This window comes from Mercenaria mercenaria, chromosome 2 (genome assembly GCF_021730395.1).
Source record: "Mercenaria mercenaria strain notata chromosome 2, MADL_Memer_1, whole genome shotgun sequence".
NCBI classification, from domain to species: domain Eukaryota; kingdom Metazoa; phylum Mollusca; class Bivalvia; order Venerida; family Veneridae; genus Mercenaria; species Mercenaria mercenaria.
This window is the reverse complement of record NC_069362.1, coordinates 39,233,534-39,244,824: the sequence shown is the minus strand read 5'-3', so window position 1 is coordinate 39,244,824 and position 11,291 is coordinate 39,233,534. Positions and strand designations below refer to the sequence as shown.

General features: G+C 35.7%; 1 protein-coding gene across 1 annotated transcript in view; it reads left to right on the top strand.

The window, feature by feature from the left end:
• Positions 1–4,113: 4,113 nt before the first annotated feature.
• Positions 4,114–11,291, top strand: part of LOC128554469 (monocarboxylate transporter 12-like) — a 30,908-nt gene continuing 23,730 nt past the window's right edge. Inside the window, exon 1 of the mRNA XM_053535754.1 lies at positions 4,114–4,437. The gene's annotated coding sequence lies outside the window, so the exon portion shown is untranslated. The remainder of the gene's footprint in view (positions 4,438–11,291) is intronic.

Sequence of the window (11,291 nt, the reverse complement as noted above, 5' to 3'; positions counted from 1 at the left end):
ACACAAAGAAACATACATAAAATAGAAATGGTGCAAAGAAGAGCTGCCAGGTGGGTAAAGGGTCAATATTCATATTATGATAGTGTAACAAACATGTTAAATGATCTCAGTTGGCAGACACTCGAGGACAGACGGACAATTGCTAGACTTTTCATGTTTTACAAAATCGTTCATGGTTACGTAGCTATTCCAGTCCCTCCGTATCTAGTACAGCCATTGAGACGAACACGTCATATGCACGACCACTCCCTTAGGCAGATCCATACAAACATTAATGTTTTTAAGTTCTCTTTCTTTCCATACACCGTTACCCTATGGAATCAGCTGCCACCCCTGATCGTTAATCAGCCTGATCCTGAACATTTCAGACATGCTGTTAACGCATCCCACTACTATTAAGTGACTACACCCTGTTTTATCCTGATTTTACTCTTGTTAATACAGTTTTATCTTGCACTATCTTCCTTTTGACATCTTACTGTCATTCTTTTAACTTTTATTCTGGCACAGAGGCGCACCTGCTAGTTATACTCGAAAGGGGCGTCAAGCAGAATACATACATACATACATACTTTGCAATGGGTCAAATCCTTCCTTTCCTGATAGGCCGGCGCCTGTCAGCCTTGGTTGATGAGGAAACTTCTGTTGAAGTCCCAGTAACGTCTGGAGTACCGCAAGGTTTTGTTTTAGGCCCTGTTCTTACTCTATATAAATGACTTGCCTGAAAATTTAGCTTCACAGGTTCCGTTATTTGCTGACAACACTGCTCACCGTCAAAAACTCTTAATTCCCATGAAAGTATCCTTCAGCAACACCTTAACAGGTTACAGGTCTGGGAGAGCAAATGGGACATGGAGTTTAACCAATCAAAATGCACAGTGATTAATATCACTAGGTCAAAATCAAAACCCATTTAGGTCCAAATACTCACTCCATGGCCAAATCCTTGAAACAGTAAGTGATGCCAAATATCTTGGAGTCACTATCTCCTCAGACCTTAACTAGAACAAACATGTTAACCAGGTCACCTCCAAATCAAGTCAAATTCTTAACTTCCTGAAAAGGAACATCCCCACTTACAACCCAAAAGTAAAAGAGTTTGCTTATAAAATCCTAGTCAGACCCCAACTTGAATACTCAAGTTCTGTTTGGAGTCCATATACCAAACAGAACATCCATAAAATTGAAATGGTTCAGCGCAGGGCCGCGCGATGGGTTCAAACGATTTCTCCACATACAGCAGTGTCTGCAAAATGTTAAAAAAAACTGGGGCGGCGTTCGCTTGAACACAGAAGATCAGATGCCAGGCTATTAATGTTCTACAAAATTGTAATCGAACTGGTTGCATTGCCCATGCCCCCTTATGTTGTGCCTCCTACCCGCTTCACAAGACACATCCACCCCTTGTCTTACTTGTAAGCTGATAATTACACCCTGTAGTTATTACAAATTTTCCTTCTTTCCAGCTACTATAGTTCTATGGAACTATCTTCCAGCCGAGGATGTACAGGTCCTTACCCTGGAACAATTCAGGCAGGGAGGTACCAAATGTTCTCACACGATATAATGTGAAGAATGCTGTTTTTAATCTCTTTTAACTGTTTAATGTGAAGAATGCTTTTTTAATCTCTTTTAATTGTTTATACTCTTCTTTTTAATAACACTGTCGTTTTGATTTTTCAACACTTCACAAATACATTAGTATTGCTTTTACCCTCCTGTACATTTTTTCTTTTAAATTTCTCGCACCGCACCTGCACGTAATACGGTGCGCGCGTAATAAATACTCGGAAAGTGGGCCTGGCAGTATAGATAGATAGATAGATAGATAGATAGGTAGGTAGGTAGGTATGTAGGTAGGTAAAAAATGCAAAATGTCTGCACTTTGATTTTTTGTCGCGATCTTCCGCTGGGTAAGTGTATGAGTGATGAAGTGCTTTTTAAAGACGTGCAGATGCATATCCTTGGCCAATGACATAAGTATTACATCACTATAAAGGTCATAGGATTGGTAGTATAACAATGTCAATATATGACAACAAAAATATTTTTCCCTACGTAATTTTCAGAAAATTGATCTCATGAAAAATAGAATTTCATAAGTTTTGCAAAACGTTGCTTTATGCTAATTTGAAGATGTCCCTTCATTACAGCGCAGCCGCAAAATTGGAAAAAAAAGTTTTAAACTGTATTTAATACAACCACAATTAAAACATTTTAGTGCCATAAGTAGTTAGCCGCACTTGCCTATACCTAAAAGATATTTCACTTCTGTTTCTTAGAGTTTTTACTCGCTTTGTCCCTCTGGTCAGACCGCTCTATCGCTGTTAGTACTGATAGTGAAAGACTTTGGTACACGGAGTGACTGCTTCTGAACGTGTTTTTCGTATACATACTAACAGTGAAAGAAATAATGATAAATCAGATTAAGTATGATGTTCGGTCTGGCGGAGACAGGTAGATACGGGGTTCCAGTCAACAACTTTCATTCATATTGGCAAATTGTCAACAGCTTAAGTACAAATGTATATAGCAAATTTATATGGAGACCTGGCTTAAGAATGTATTTGGCGTCACTGGGTTCAAGGTTAATTTCACTGTTAATATCAAAAATAAATTGATGTTTCCGCTCAAGAATTATTTTATATGTAAAATGAAGTATGTCTGAGAACAAGGTTGGAATTGTTAATTGAGCCAGAATGACCAATGTTAACGGATTGTCTAAATTCTGCTGTATATACATGTAATTGACAAAATACCAATGTGTGCATTAATTTTCTTAAGGCGTTGGCCTATAGTGCCTTTTTTCAGTGTATGGTTTTTGTAAGGCACTAGTTAAAATACTGATCGATACTTTACTTTGATTTGGCAATTGGATGTCATTTGGGCCAATTGTATCGAGATCAATGTTCCTGATACTAAAATTGAGAAAACAGTTTTTTGCTCAATAGCAAATATGGATTGTCAGGCAAGTGGTTTTCGGACACTGTGACAAGTTATCACAAACCTCACTGTACAGCACTATACAACAAGCTTTGGGTCATTTGAGACAAGACAAAGTTTGCTGTTATTTGAAACTGATTTAGATAAGAATGAAATATCACGATGAAACCTGATATATATCAGTTTGGACCGCTGGAGCTAATTTTACTTTAACTGTTACTGAAAAATAGAAAAATAACAATTTTCGACCAAGAACGACATAGTGTCACCAAACGAGGTACATGTATATAACATGCTTATATGAAGGCCTAGCTCGTAACTGTAGTTGAGGTCGCCGAGGTCAAGGTCGCTGGTACTATAAACGAAACAAATCTTTTGCTTTTTGAAATCAATCATGTGCTTTAGTTTTTATGTTTTCAGTAATCCACCGGATTTTGACCAAATTACAACCAGACCTGTTTACAAAGACGATGCGTTGGAAAGCATTATGTCGGTCTTTATGTGTAGGTTGTCTGTATTGTAGATTAATAGACTGAAATGACAATAAACTATCAAAGTCGTGTTTAGCGCATCATACAGTTTGTCGTTTTGGCCTTGTCGTAGGACCACCATTGTGTAGTTAGATTGGCTAAGTACTGGTTATCTTTTATACGTGTTTATAAAATGCCAGCGGAAAAGGTTTTCGTCTAGATGTGTATCTTATTGTAATATACTGTTTGTGTGATAATGTTCATATAATTAATAAAAAAAAACACACACACACACACACACACACACACTTAAGTACGGTGCCCCTAAAGTGACATGTTACACACTTTTTTCCACTTAGGTAATGTGAGACTTTTTTATTTCGTTTGAACGAAATAACATTTCGTAAAAACGAAATCATTTCGTTTAAACGAAATCATTTCGTTTGAACGAAATAACATTTCGTATAAACGAAATGATTTCGTTTAAACAAATTAGTTATTTCGTTTAAACGAAATAAAAGAAGTCTCACATTACCTAAGTGGAAAAAAGTGTGTAACATGTCACTTTAGGGGCACCGTACTTAAGATACCACATTCACGCGTTTTAACGCCCTGTAGATATTTTATCTGATAGCTATTTTATCTAAAAAATTGCAACTGTCAGTGTATCACGGGTATAAATATAAATCTTAAATTGGGATACATCTTATCATTACGTGAAGTGTATTAACACAACGGAGTACAGGCAGATATTGATTTTTACAACTGTATATTGTCTCATGCAAGTAGTCCACAAGAAACGTTAATGGGACGGGAACCTGTTAGGAGGACTTATTTTTGAAAGCAGATGAAACACATTTGCTGTAATAATATTCCAGGTTCAATATTTCAGTTACTATTATACAGGCTAAAAAGAAACGCGCTTTACTGCAGTGCAATTACCGACAAAGTTTGTACAGTGGATCCGAACTTCATGATATTTTGGATTATAGCGTGTTTGTTCTGTTGAACACTTGGGAGCACTGTAAGTTACTAGAAATTTTCATAACAAAGCTTAAAAAGGAATGGTAAATAAAAAAACTAACTACTTCCTTCAAACTCCTCTTCTCCTCCTTCTCATTCATATTCCATTATTCCTTCTTGTTATTTTCCTTCTCCTCCTTGTCCTTCATTGTTTTCCTTCTCCTCCTTCTTCTTCTTTTCCTATTCCGTATATTCTTCTCTTACTCCTCATTCATATTCTCCTTCTTCTGTCCACATTCATATTCTTATACTCTTCCTCCTTCATACGCTCCTACTCATTTTTCAACTTCATATTCTCCAACTCCTCCTATTCCTCATTCATGTTTTCATTCTCCTCCTCATTCACATGCTCCTCTTGTTCCTTTTTATTATAGCCTTCCTACTCCCTAATTATGTTCTCCTTCTTCTCCTTCTTTACATCACCATTCTCTTCTTCCTCTCCTTGTTTTGCTCCTCAAACATATTCTCATTCTCATCCTCCTCAGTCATATTCTCCTTTTTCTCTTCCTTATTCATATTGTCATCATTCTCCATATCCCATGTCTTTTACTGCGCATTCACATTCCCCTTCTCTTCCCCTTCTTTCATATTATGTTTCTCTTTCTTTTGATTATCTCCATTGTCAAAATATAAGGCAGATATTATTACTCTTGTTTTAGCCGAAAAATTTATACATACATAATAATACAATTATAAGATATTATATATGTCGAGGGCTGAACGCAATACTGTAGTAACTCCTATTAAATAAAGAAGGACTTACGACAGTTTTGCGTTTAACCCTCGATGTATATGATTAGGAATACATCATCTCGTATTTGTATCTGCTATCTAAGGCGGATAACTCTTCGTTGAAAACTAATATTTAGTGGAGCAAAATCCTACGTTGGAGTGTTCAGATGATGAAAATTATATCAACATTAAGTATCTAGTTTGGAAAGTATGTTAGAAACCGTATATATAAAACGTCTTACACATATTAGGTTCATAAGAGGGAAGATGTAGAAGACGAGAACCATTTCAGTTTAAAGTGTAAATTAAGCTATTAGCAACTAAAAAGTCGGTTTATTAAGGATACTAGGTATTACTGAAATGATGTATATGCATTTTAAAAGCGAATAATAGTCAATGTGAACTAGATGATTACTAGTTGGTAGTATGAAGAAATAAGGAAATGCATCATTATGATTATAGAACTTTGGGTTGCCTGTATAATAGCCAAGTATCTCACAGTGTACTAACTAAAATTACATATCACACTTTTTAATTCAGTTCTTTCTCCATTTTGCATGATGGATTAATATAATATTAAATACTAATACGTAAGTAATTGACTTAATTTACTTTGATTTGATTTGGGTTTTGAAAGATTTTCTTCATTAAAGTACCTTGACTGATACTTTTATAATCTAAACTAAAGATTTCTGCGGGATCTATGATGAAACAAGTCGAAAGATTTCCTGCGGCCAGAAGTTATAAAGATCAGAAATTGTTAATAATGTACGTATGTGTGACCACTCCGCCTAACAAAAAAAAACTTATGGGTGAATTACGTGCTGGTTGTTTTTTATTATACAATCACGCTTTAATGTAGGAAATATTTCCCCATTCTACATGATTTACAGGTAGATCTATGAAATATGTATTTTTTCTAAATTCTGAAAGTTATTGAGCAAAAATATCTTTATCCCTTTCATGTATATTAACACAACTTTAAGCTTAACTCACATTCCTTGACTATTGAAATCCTTTACTAGAGCTATCACAAATGTGATTTATGCCTTCACCTGGAATTCGTTGACATATAGAACAAGACAACACAGGACCATAATCCATGAAACAAGAGAGCAATTAAAAAATCCTTTATGCACAACTAGGTATCAATATTGATCATTGCTGAAACTTTGAATAAATCATATAAAATAATGAATGAGGAATTCAGATCACAAATGTTTCTCTATATATTGTTTACACTGCCAGCTTTATTGCAAAAACGGCGTTTCATAAATGCGATAAGCCAATCGCATATCGGTGAAAAGTCATGTGAAATCACCCAGTCCACATGTGCTACATACCAGTGGCCTTCAAGCCGCAGGTAATAACGCAGATAAGATTGAAACAAAAGGACAATAGCTACATGGAAAATACTCCGTGATTTATCAAAAAAAAAGTGATTGATAAAAAAAAGTCATTTTCTTTAGCACTTAAATGTTCTACAGTACTTAATCAATGTTATGTGATTTATGCCATAGTTGTGTGTAATCGTTGTTTGTGATCATCATAATGTGCATGTACACAGGTAGACTACAAAGTTAAACATTAGCAGGAGATGCAATAGTTTCCACACCTGTAGTTGCAATTAATACCGAGGTAATATAAATAGAAAAATATCCTGTTATTAGTTCGCACAACCTTACGCTATATTAATTTTCCTCAATGTATAATAACAGATGTGAAAGATATATATTAACTGGTATTGTATACGTTAGTTACTTTTGTTTGTTTGTTTAGGTTTAACGGCATTTTACAGCAGTATTTCAGTTATATTACGGTGGGCAGTTAACCTAAGCAGTGTTCCTGGATTTTGTACCAGTACAAACCTGTTCTCCGCAAGTTACTGCCAATTTTCCCGCTTGAATCAGAGTTGGAGGACAAATGATATTAGACACAAAGTCACACAATATATTCTATCAAATCGTCAAAGAGAATATACACCCCGCCAGGGGATCGAACTCACTATCCCGCGGTCCGTAGATCCGCGCTCTCCCTAATGAGCAAAGCTCAAAACAAAAGATACTTAGTAACCTGTTGCGGACGCTTTCTAGTGATAAACAAAATTGTTTAGATTTATGAATTATTTCAATGGCTTTATTGACACTCGATGGCACTGATGTTGTTGTATTTAATCATTGAAAGAAATGTATACATAACAGACTAATAATTCAAACTACAAAGGGATGTTGTTTTAGTTAAGCCTACATTTTACTGATGTTAATTTGATTCGCCATATTTTACACTTGTAGTTAGAATTATACGCACCTGAGACACTGTTCATGCAAGCTTGATCACTAAAATAACATTATTTAGACACAGCTTAAAGCAAGAAATACTTAGCACAGAAGCTGGTATCATAATAAAGCCGTTCGGGTGACTTCTGCATGTAATATTAATTTATCATGCATAGACTCAAAGCAACAACAGTCAGAGGTGCAGAATTCAAAATCAGCGAACATTACTAGATGGAGGCAACAGGATAATCAAAATCAGCGAACATTACTAGATGGAGGCAACAGGATAATCAAAATCAGCGAACATTACTAGATGGAGGCAACAGGATAATCAAACGATTAGACGTAACTCGGAGTGATTTTCTATTGTCCTTTCTTATCCAAAGAATTAGTTTACAGGTATCATAGATTTTTAAAAGAAGAAGCATTTTTATGCCCCCGAAGGGAGGCATATTAGTTTTCAACTGTCCGTCCGTTCGTTAATTCGTTAGTTAGTTCGTTCGTTCGTCACAACGTAAACTTTTTGCATGAAGGCACTTTACTCGCGAACCACTGCACTAAGGACCTTCAAACTTCACCTGCTGATAGTACTTATTAAGTATACCAGGCCTACTGACTTTGGGGTCACCAGGTCAAAGGTCAAGGTCACAGGGGCCAACGTTAATTTTTTGCATGAAGGCACTTTACTCGCGAACCACTGCACACAGGACCTTCAAACTTCACATGCTGATAGTACTTATTGAGTACACCATCTCTACTGACATTGGGGTTACCAGGTCAAAGGTCAAGGTCACAGGGGCCAACGTTAACTTTTTGCATGAAGGCATTTTACTCGCGAACCACTGCACCCAGGACCTTCAAACTTTACATGATGATAGTACTTATTAGAGATTTTCAGCTTACTTCGACGCGTACTGCGGACCACGGACTGCGAACTTACTATAGGGGTTTTCTCAAACTGTATATATATTTTTTATGCAAAACTGAACAGCGGCATATTTAGCATGTAATACTATCCGAGAAAAGACAGTTATAAGATTTATTAATATCCTTTGTAATGTATATTTGAATTACCGATTTACATGTATTTTGTCTTACAAGCATTCTTAACAGCGTGGGTGCATTAAAAAATATCCTTAAGTTTTATCTTTTATAGTCAGTTTCGTGAGGTTCTAGCCAGTATTCGCTAGCAGTGAAAACGGCTGATTATTCAACGATCAACATATCTTTTATTCAAGGATTTGAACCAATGACCATCTGGTAAGGAGACAGACCCGCTTACCCTGTGCCGCAAGAGGTTCGCCTTTTTTAAATCAGGGAATCAAAACAACATATGTTACAAGTTAGTTGAATATTTTGTATCAAAGAATGTATATAGTGATTTTGGAAACATAGTTTCGTATTATTGCACTCGGGTCGCTGAAATGCTATTGTACGACGCACAATTTTGAATATGCACGATACGATGCGTTAAAGTTTAATGCACCGCGGAGAAAAGTGTCTTATTTGGTATTATACATGTATATTCTGAACTATTTCAAACCCTACAAATTCATTTCAATATGGTACTGAATTAATTCAGTTTTTCCGGTCATGTTATCAGGATATAAAAGATGGCTACATTGTAATTTTTTAAACCAATATATACCGTGCGTTTTCAGGAGTTTAAATCTTTGTCCAAGTTCCCCAAAGCCGAGTATCTACACATACCATATGTATGCATGTGTTCGAAAAGATACCCGACTAAAAAGGCTTTGTCAATAATGATAAAGGCTAGTCTCGACTACTAAGCTGGTTGTATCAAATGACCACACAGAATTGCTCAAATGGTGTCAAAAATATAATTTCGTTGACAATTCTATGCATGCACTGGCCATAAAACAGTTTTTGAATATGATCTGAATTTGACCTTGGACGCGTCCCATGCCTAATGTTTACAAAACAATTTTCGGTCTCCGCTGGGTTTTAGATCGACATTTTGACAGCCAGTTTTAATAGTACTTAAAGATTAAATTCCTGTAGAAACTGATAATCCATACTGAGTAGTCACTTTAAGATAGTAAATTTAAAACAACTTTTAACATGCAATTCTGATATCAGATTATGTAAATACGAAGAGGCTATTTCCTTTGTTTATTTCCAAACATGCTGATACACGACTAATTCAGGATGTTTTAGCTAAAATACGGTTATTTATTGGGTCTCGTTTCGGCGGGGTTGAAAGATACATGTATGAGAACTTCTTGTATGTTTAGACAAAGTGTTGAACTAAATCATTCAAGATATTTCAATAAAACTTCTATTTTATCGAACAGTAGATACAATTATCAAAATTAATGAAAAACTTTTTCGTACAGAAGTCTTCGAGAACACTGTATTTATACTGTGCAACACAAATTAAACGGACTTTCATTTCATTCAGAATGTTTTTGATATTATATTATTTTTTTATTTTTTTATTTTTTTCCCCAATAATATTTTGTACCGCATTTTTTCTTATTTTGTTGTTAGGAAAAAATAGTCTAGGAATTGTATTGACGGACACATATTAAAACCAGGAATCGCCATTATCTTCAAATCCATGTTTCAAGTTATATATTTAATGCATGAACATATTAAGGTAACGGTATTATAGTAAAGTGGGTTCAAAACTTAACATGTCATATCGTTCGATTCGCGCGGAGGTTAAGTAACGCCAGAAATGTCTCAAAATATAAAAACGAAATGTTAAAGCATACGGATAATTGAAGATCCTGCTTAGCGCAAGTAAAATGCGACAGAATATTAGATGACATCTGAATATTGCGATTACGTGTTTTAAATGTAGCCTGTTCATTGTCCATATATTTTCAAACGTAGTTATTGCATAATAGCAGATAATTGTATCACAATACACTAATTTGTACAGTGAAGGCAAAAGTTACTACACATATAGGTAAAAGAATCATATATACATCATATATAGTATGTTTTCTTTTTTGCAAACCTTTAAATATTTTGAGAAAACCCCTACTGTAAGTACGCAGTCCGCTGTCCGCAGTCCGCGTCAAAGTAAGTTGAAAATCTCTAATTAGTACATCACCTCTACTGACTTCGGGGTCACCAGGTCAAAGGTCAAGGTCACAAGGGCCAACGTTAACTTTTTGCATGAAGGCACTTTACTCGCGAACCACTGCACCCTGTGACAGGAAAGGCCGTACCGGCGACAGTAACCATCAGAACAAATCAACACCCTTTACAATATTTACAAATTTATTTACATAAGATGATTATTAACAATGAATAGATATGAAAAGAAAAAAAACTGATTATAAGAAAGAAAAAAAAAAGTTCAGTATCTCTAGATACAAAAGTTCTTATAGTCCATTCTAATCTGACGTGACACAGGTCTTTAATGTAATTGTGAACTTTAAGTAGCACAAACAAAACGTAGCTTTCTGAATTCAGTCCCTTTAAACCGTGAATACGTTGATTCCGCGTTGGCTCCCTATGGTGGTAGGTGATTGCATCCCTGAGCTGACTTCAGAGGATAACAAAAATCATCGTCTTTGCGGTTTACGGCACAACCATGGGACGTAAGCTCTGCGCTGGGAATATCACATCCAGGCGAGTGAAGACAAGTGAACCTCGGGCATTGTACTTCCGGGTTATGACATCACCAGGTAAAATCGTCTGGCGGAAGAAGCTAAAATATATAACATATGGTAAGCACCATAGCAAAACAAATAAGTCAGGGCATAAAACTGCTCCTTTGGGTACACCATACCTCCGTAGGCTCCCATAAATAATACGTGCTACTTATACAAAATATATGTGCTACTAAGTTCAAACGTCACATGATTAAAAT